The 7,058-nt window shown below is 53.3% G+C and overlaps 1 protein-coding gene across 7 annotated transcripts in view; it reads left to right on the top strand.

Annotated features, from left to right (window-relative positions):
• The first annotated feature begins 2,889 nt into the window (after nt 1-2,889).
• Nucleotides 2,890-7,058, top strand: part of SCAMP4 (secretory carrier membrane protein 4) — a 32,240-nt gene continuing 28,071 nt past the window's right edge. For 2 of the 7 annotated variants that reach the window (XM_075076876.1, XM_075076872.1), the window contains exon 1: nt 2,965-3,034. The gene's annotated coding sequence lies outside the window, so the exon portion shown is untranslated. Of the gene's footprint in view, nt 3,035-6,436; nt 6,813-7,058 lie in introns of those variants that run through there. The other 5 variants (XM_075076877.1, XM_075076875.1, XM_075076874.1 and 2 more) reach the window with 5 other exon arrangements.

Raw genomic sequence — 7,058 nt, 5'->3', positions numbered from 1 at the left:
CAAAATATTCACCCAGCTGGCAAATACTGCAGCCAGTGGCACGGCCTGTGCCCGCTTTGGGGAGCAATCCCTGGCAAAGCCAGGCAGCCCGCCTAGAGCTGGGGCCAAACACAAGCAATGAGCCCCAAAACCTGTATTTTAGGAAAACTTTGCAGACTAGGGGTGCAATGCCTCAGCATTTGCTCAGCTAAGTGCTAGAGTGATGAGCCTGAATCACACAGCCTGGAGCTGGGAGTGCTGTGTTTGCAGAAACCACAGCCCCAGGGCTTGTAAATATTTTTGAAGTAGAATAAGGTTTATATATGGCCAACTTAACAGCATTTACATAGAGCTGGTACCTTGAAAGTGGATTGGTGCCTACGTTAAGGAGCTATAGAACCAAGCAAAAGTGTATAAATCCAGAAGGCATATAAATCCAGCTGTCAGCATGGCTGGGTAGGGGCTTCCCAGAACACCACTGTCAGCACAAAGATTTCAGAGTGATCGGTCTGTTCAACCCTCATGACCCTGTTTTGCTGAACTGCAGAAGGTGGTAAGTCACATAAGCACCAGGCACCAGCTCCATTGTTGCTGCTGCTAATTTTCTCATTCAGAAGTTAAATCAGCATTTAATGACAGATGTTAGAATCATAGAATCATTAAGGTTGGAAAAGACCTCTAAGATCATCAAGTCCAACTGCCAAACCAACACCCCCATGTCTCCTAAACCATGGCCCAAAGTGCCATGTCTACACATCTTTTAAATGCCCCCAGGGATGGTGACTCCCCCACCTCTCCGGGCAGCCTTTTCCAATGCCTGACCACTCTGAGTAATGAAATTTTCCCTATTATCCAATCTAATCCTCCCCTGACGCAGCTTGAGGCCGTTCCCTCTCGTCCTGTCACTGGTGACTTGGGAGCAGAGACCAACCCCCCTCACTCCAGCCCCTCTCAGGCAGCTGCAGAGAGCGAGAAGGGCTCCCCTCAGCCTCCTCTTCTCCAGGCTAAACCCCCCCCAGCTCCCTCAGCCGCCCCCCAGCACACTTGTGCTCCAGACCCTGCCCCAGCCCCGCTGCCCTTCTCTGGACACGCTCCAGCCCCTCCAGGGCCTTCTTGTCCCGAGGGTCCCAAAACTGAACCCAGGATTCAATGTGCGGCCTCACCAGTGCCCAGTACAGGGGCACTGTACTGTAAACAACAATCTCCTCAGTGTCCACATAGTCCTGGGTCCCCAACCCAGCTATCACCTATTGACTATTGTAATTAATTCAGCAACTAAAACTGGGCGATGCGCTGAGGGGCTGAGCTGACAGCTGAATGCTGTAACACTCTTTGGAGATGGAGCCCGGGGGTGCCTCCAAAGTAGCTCTGGTGCCAGAGTGTCCTCTGCAGGGTGCTGCCAGGAGGGGCACGGCACAAACCCCCTGTCCCAAACTCGCTCTGTTTATCTAAAAAAGAAAACAGTACCAGCAGTGTTGAGGCACGTGGCCTGTGCAGGCTGGCAGCACCTGTGAGGGGTGCGGGCACCTCAGTGCTGGGGATTTTAAGAGTTACAAGTGGGTCAGGGCAATGGGGACCCAGGTCCATGCAGGGCCGAGCCTCTCCTCGGCCATGGCCACAGTATAGTAACAATACATCTGGACTACTGTGTTCAGTTCTGGGCCCCCCGGTTCAAGAAGGACAGGGAACTGCTGGAGCAAGCCCAGCAGAGTGAAACCAAGATGATCAGGGGACTGTAGCATCTCTCCAAGGAAAGGCTGCGACACCTGGGTTTGTTCAGCCTGGAGAAGAGAAGGCTGAGGGGGGATCTCATCAATGCTTATAAATAGCTGAAGGGCGGGTGTCAGGAGGATGGGGCTGGACTCTTTTCAGTGGTGCCCAATGACAGGCCAAGGGGCACAAGCTGGAACACGGGAAGTTCCACCTGAATATGAAGAAAAATTCCTTCCCTGTGCGGGTGCCAGAGCAGGGGCACAGGCTGCCCAGAGAGGCTGTGGAGTCCCTTCCCTGGAGACATTCAAACCCTGCCTGGAAGCGTTCCTGTGCCCCCTGCTCTGGGTGTGCCTGCTCAAGCAGGGGGTTGGACAGGATGACCTCCAGAGGCCCCTTCCAACCCCTGCCATTCTGTGATTCTGTAATACAAAGCTGCTGGAGAGTGTCCAGAGGAGGGCCACAGAGTTGGGGAAGGGTTTAGAGGGGAAACTGTATGGGGAGCGGCTGAAGTCACTGGGATGTTCAGCCTGGAGCAGAGGAGGCTGAGGGCAGCCCTCATGGCGCTCTGCAGCTCCCTCACAAGGGGAGGAGGAGGGGCAGGTGCTGATCTCTCCTCTCTGGTGACCAACGACAGGACCCGAGGGAATGGCAGGGAGATGTGCCAGGGGAGGGTTAGGCTGGGTATTAGGAAAAGGTTCTTCCCCCAGAGGGTGGCGGAGCCCTGGAACAGGCTCCCCAGGGAGGCATCACGGCACCAAGGCTGACGATATTCCAGAAGCACTTGGACAAGGCCCTCAGAGACATGGTGTGAATTTGGGGCTGTCCTGTGCAGGGACAGGAGTTGGGCTCGATGGTCCTTGTGGGTCCCTTCCAGCTCAGGACATTCCATGATTCTATGGCACCACCGCTGATGCTCCTCCACCCCTCAGGGGCCATCCACACACCCACGTACCCGTTTGGTGAACGGGCTGTGACAAACCCACCCCCTCGGGGCGGCAAAGACTCCCCGGCGGGGACGGGGACACGGCCCCACGCCCTACACCCCTTGACAATTCTGTCCCTCCCAGCCGCCGTAGCCCTCTCCGCCGCGCCTCCGCCCGCGCCCGCAGCCGGCTGGCACCTCACATGACCAGCGATGGGGTGTCGCGGGCCACGCTGGGAATTGTAGTCCGCCCTGCTGGGAGCGCGGCCGCGGCGGTCGTTGTGGGGACTCTGTTTCCCAGCGCGCCCCGCGGCGGGCCCGGGGGGCGGGGCTCCGGCGCTGCGCCTTGAGGTGGACTCGGTGAGCGGCGGGACCGGGCTGGAGCGGCGGGGCAGCCTCGGGGGAAGGAGCGGCGGGGAGGTGGGGGTCGGGACGGAGCGCGGGCAGCCTCGGGCAGCGGCGGTGCGGCCGGCCCGGCCCGGCCCGGCCCCGGGCTTGGGGGTGCGGGGGTACCGGGGTACCTCAGTGCGGGGGTGTGGCGGGGTGTGGCAGTGGGGGGTGCCCGGGGAGGGGGTGACGGGGCAACCCTGGGGACAAGAGCGGCGGGGTGACGGGGCAGGCGTGTCGGGGGGTCCGTGCTTGGGGGAGCCTTGGGGACAGATCTGGGGGGGGCGGCTGCGGGGGAGGGATCGGGGGCAGCCCCGGCGGAGAGCGGCGAGTGTTACCCTGGCCCCCACGGAGCAGGGCGGCGGGTGTGTGGAGGCTGCTCCTGTCCCCCTGAGGGCTGCGGGTCCCCCGGCCGTGCTCGCCGTGCTCCCCTGTGGGTCCCCCGGCTGCCTGGGGTGCCTCTGCCAGTGCCGGGTCTCCCAGGGGAGCTCCAGGATCCCCGGGGGGGTGAGGCTGGTGCGCTCGGGGCAGGGTGAGCGCAGGCCGGCTGCGCAGCTCCTGCCGGGGAGGTTCATGTAAGTGACTCTCCCGGAACTGTGAGGAGCAAGGATGGAGCTGTTTGACGTGTGTGGCTTGGGTAACAGCTCTTTCGCATACTGCCCTTGATAGGGATGGCACATGGACATTGTAATTTTATTTCCCCCTCTTTGTCTTAGGATTTTAGTGGGCATAGTTAATGCTTGAGAAAGTCTTATCTGACCCAGTGATTAAGAGAGCGTTAGTTTAGAAATTAAGCAGGTAATTGACAGATTAATTTATCTGCTTTTTAGTGTTATTCTGGCCCAGTTAATGTCATTACTGCTGTCTGCAGCCTAGGTCCTCTACATGAGGCCAGTCCAAGTAGGTGACAAGTGGTGGAATAGACTCGTGCCCTGAACACATGTGTTTCTATGCTTTCTGTCTTCCTCTTGAGTCTTCTGCAGTTCTGACCCTGAGTGGCTGAGCTCACACTGAAGTTAACATTTGTCTGCTGTGGGTTCTGTAGTACCTAAATTAAGGCTTCTGCCCATCAGCTGAGGCAGTAAATATGGCTGTGTAAACAGACTGGGAGAGACCTGAGGGGAATTCCTTCCAGTCGTGCTTTCTCACCAGCTCCAGGATGGGAGACGAGGGGGAGAGGGGGCAGCAAAATGCCCTGTACAGCCTGGCATCCCCAAGAGGCTCTGGTAACTTGGAGCTGTCTGTCAGACTGACATGGGAGGAGCCTTACCCTTGCTAACTTTATTGTTCCCTGTGCATTTTCTCAGCAGCCCAGTGCTGCCATAAACAGTTTCCCCATTCTCACTGGTCGTGCTGGGCAGCTTTTGGAATTGCTTTTCTGGCTGGTTTTGTCACCTCATCTAATTTGAAGCACGGTGCTGTAAACATTGCGCTGGTGTCACTGGAGGGGCAGTGTCACACTCTGCGAGGGCTGGCAGTGCACAGTGGGGAGAGGAAACACTATCAAATACAAACTGCATCAGCTATATGAAGTCTAGGTTTGTAAAGCTGAGCCAAGCATTTTGGTGCCTTGCAGAGTGGCCTCTGCTGCTTTGGACTCTCTGGGAAGTTCCTCATAAGAGTTCGGCATCTGAATGAGGCTCAGAACCATCCTTTTCTCTTAAAACCAGTGCAGAGTCACCACTTTCTTTTTAAATGCAACTGGAGAGGCATACAAGCAAGGCATTTGCTTGTCTTGGGAAGACTGGAGGCCACATTGATTCCCTGCTGAGTCTGGTGGTTTAGATCCAAGTCTCCCAGATCCCTGTGGGGTGCCCTTGCTCTAGGCCATTTGCTCTTCCGAAATGTCTGGGGTCTGCTGGCTTGCAGTGTGAAGTGACTTCCGAGAGCCCAGGCTTTGGCGATAGGACTCCCTGGAGGAGTGAGCTTGAACCATTTTTAGAACTGTATTGTGCCCAGGTCTTCTCATTCCCCTTGTGCTCTAATCATTAAATTGTTGTCTTATGAGGGAGCGTTGGCAAGTTCTGCTGTTGTGTACGGATCCTGCCTCTCACTTTGCTTTTGGCAAAGTACTCTGCATTAAACCCTTGAGTACAGATCTGCATAGAAGCTCTTAGCCTCGCTACAGTCATCATGTTAGAATGAAAATATGATAGCAGTACAGAAAATATCCTAAAGCAAGACTTCAGAGGCTGGCGGATTTTGCTGGATGGAAAGCTTAGGGTGTCAGGCTCTTCTGGGTTTGGATGGGATGTCTGCAGATGGCACGGGAGGAACCAGTGTCCTGTGAATCTGGTCTTGGGGGGCTTGCCTCAGGTCACCATGTGGGTTTATGGCAAAGCAGGAATGAGTTTAGCTCTCCCATCTCCCTGTCACCACTCCTCTTTTGGCCTGTCCTTTATTCATTTCCCCTACTGCCCTTCTCTCTTTTTGGAGAAAGAAGTAGTGAGAAGTAACTGAAACTTTAAAAAGTATTTACTGTAATATAGGCAGAATAAACAAGGGGATTAAATAGTAACATTCATGCCGTCATATAACATGCCTCAAGCAGATCGCTGCTGGTTTTCCTTCAGAGAATTTTCCCTGATCTGAGATGGTGAAACGTATTTCACACTAAAGTCACATTCAAAATAATCATGTTATTGTCTGCCTAGAAAAACAGCTTGCATACGTGTCTTGGTTTAAAAGGAAAATACCATATCTTAAAATGACAGAGGGCATTTTTACCTTTGAAGCACTGGTGAAGAAAAGCTCCCAGTGTCTCCTGTGGGCTCTTGTTAGTCATGTGTGTTGGACTGTAAACTTTGGAGTTATTCATTGACCGCGGATGAGCAAAGTGGAAAAAGGAAGTTCACTTCACACCGTGGTTTCCTTAATGTGTGTGTGTTTTTCCTCCCTCTGCAAAGAGTGGATTATATATGAAGAAATCTCTGCAGTGAGATGCAGGATGTTGGGTTTTGTCTGTTCCCAGCTCAGCTGAAAACGTTCTGGTGAATAGAGAGCTTATTTATATGTGGTGTTGTCTTGCACAAATTCATGTGTGGTTGGATGATACCTGTTTATCTGTATTTGCTGCAAATCTATTTCCTTATGCCAGGATCTTGCAACTGGAGCTCAACTGGAGGATTGTTAGGCTGCACAGTGAAATTTTCCCCCTAAAGGAGTCTTAGCCACTGGCCGTCCGAGCTGAGTGGCATCATCTCTTATTAGGCACAAGATTTTTCCCTGACTGTACATCTGAGGCCTGTTATCCCAAGACCCTGCAATTAAGAGTTTGCAGAAATCCTGCCCAAATTAAGTGGTGAGCTGGGGAGGTATGAAAACAGCGACTCCTGTGCAAGTATATCTCAGAGCACTGAGTAAAAATGTCATTGTGTTGGATCCTTGAGTCTGAGTTCATGCCCGCGAAAGGTTTGAGCTTGTTGCCGTAGGTGTCCATGGGGGAAAGCTCCCTTTGCTTTCACCGGGAGCCAGGCTGGAGTCTCGGTGCAGCTGAACCAGTGGAAGGTCAATACATTTCAGGAACCGATTGTTCAGGGTAAAACTTGGTTGTATGCGCTTGTCCTTCCAGAAAAAATATTCTTAGTGCTGCTTTGTGGTTCCAAAACACATCTTTCTGTAGGGAATTTATAGTTGTTGTCCCAGGAACTTCTGTGAGATTAGTCATAAAAGCAAAGGTTGCTGAAGAGAGGAACATTCAGTAATTTCTGTTGTAGCTTCTTTACATGATAATGTACTCTGTCTTCAAAGCATCAAACCGTGGCTGAGATTTATGAGGAGATAAGCAAGTGAATGTCAACAACTGGGCAAGGTAAGGGAGTGGATCGCTGCAATGCTGCTTTCTCTGTTTTTTTAATCTATTTATTTGAGTTAAAGCCACTCAACAGCACCACAGTTGTCTCCTCGAGAAGGGAGGGCACAGGAGAGCTACTGTTTGGTCATGGTGCCCCCATCAAGCCAGGAATGTGTCCCTTGGTCTTTCCTTCTGGTCCCTTTTCCGGTGGATAGGCTGATGCCTCCCACAGCTCTGCAGCTGTAAGACATTGGTACTGAAGTA

This window comes from Phalacrocorax aristotelis, chromosome W (genome assembly GCF_949628215.1).
Source record: "Phalacrocorax aristotelis chromosome W, bGulAri2.1, whole genome shotgun sequence".
Taxonomy (NCBI): domain Eukaryota; kingdom Metazoa; phylum Chordata; class Aves; order Suliformes; family Phalacrocoracidae; genus Phalacrocorax; species Phalacrocorax aristotelis.
The sequence above is the reverse complement of the archived record's forward strand: the minus strand, read 5'-3'. Positions and strand labels throughout refer to the sequence as shown.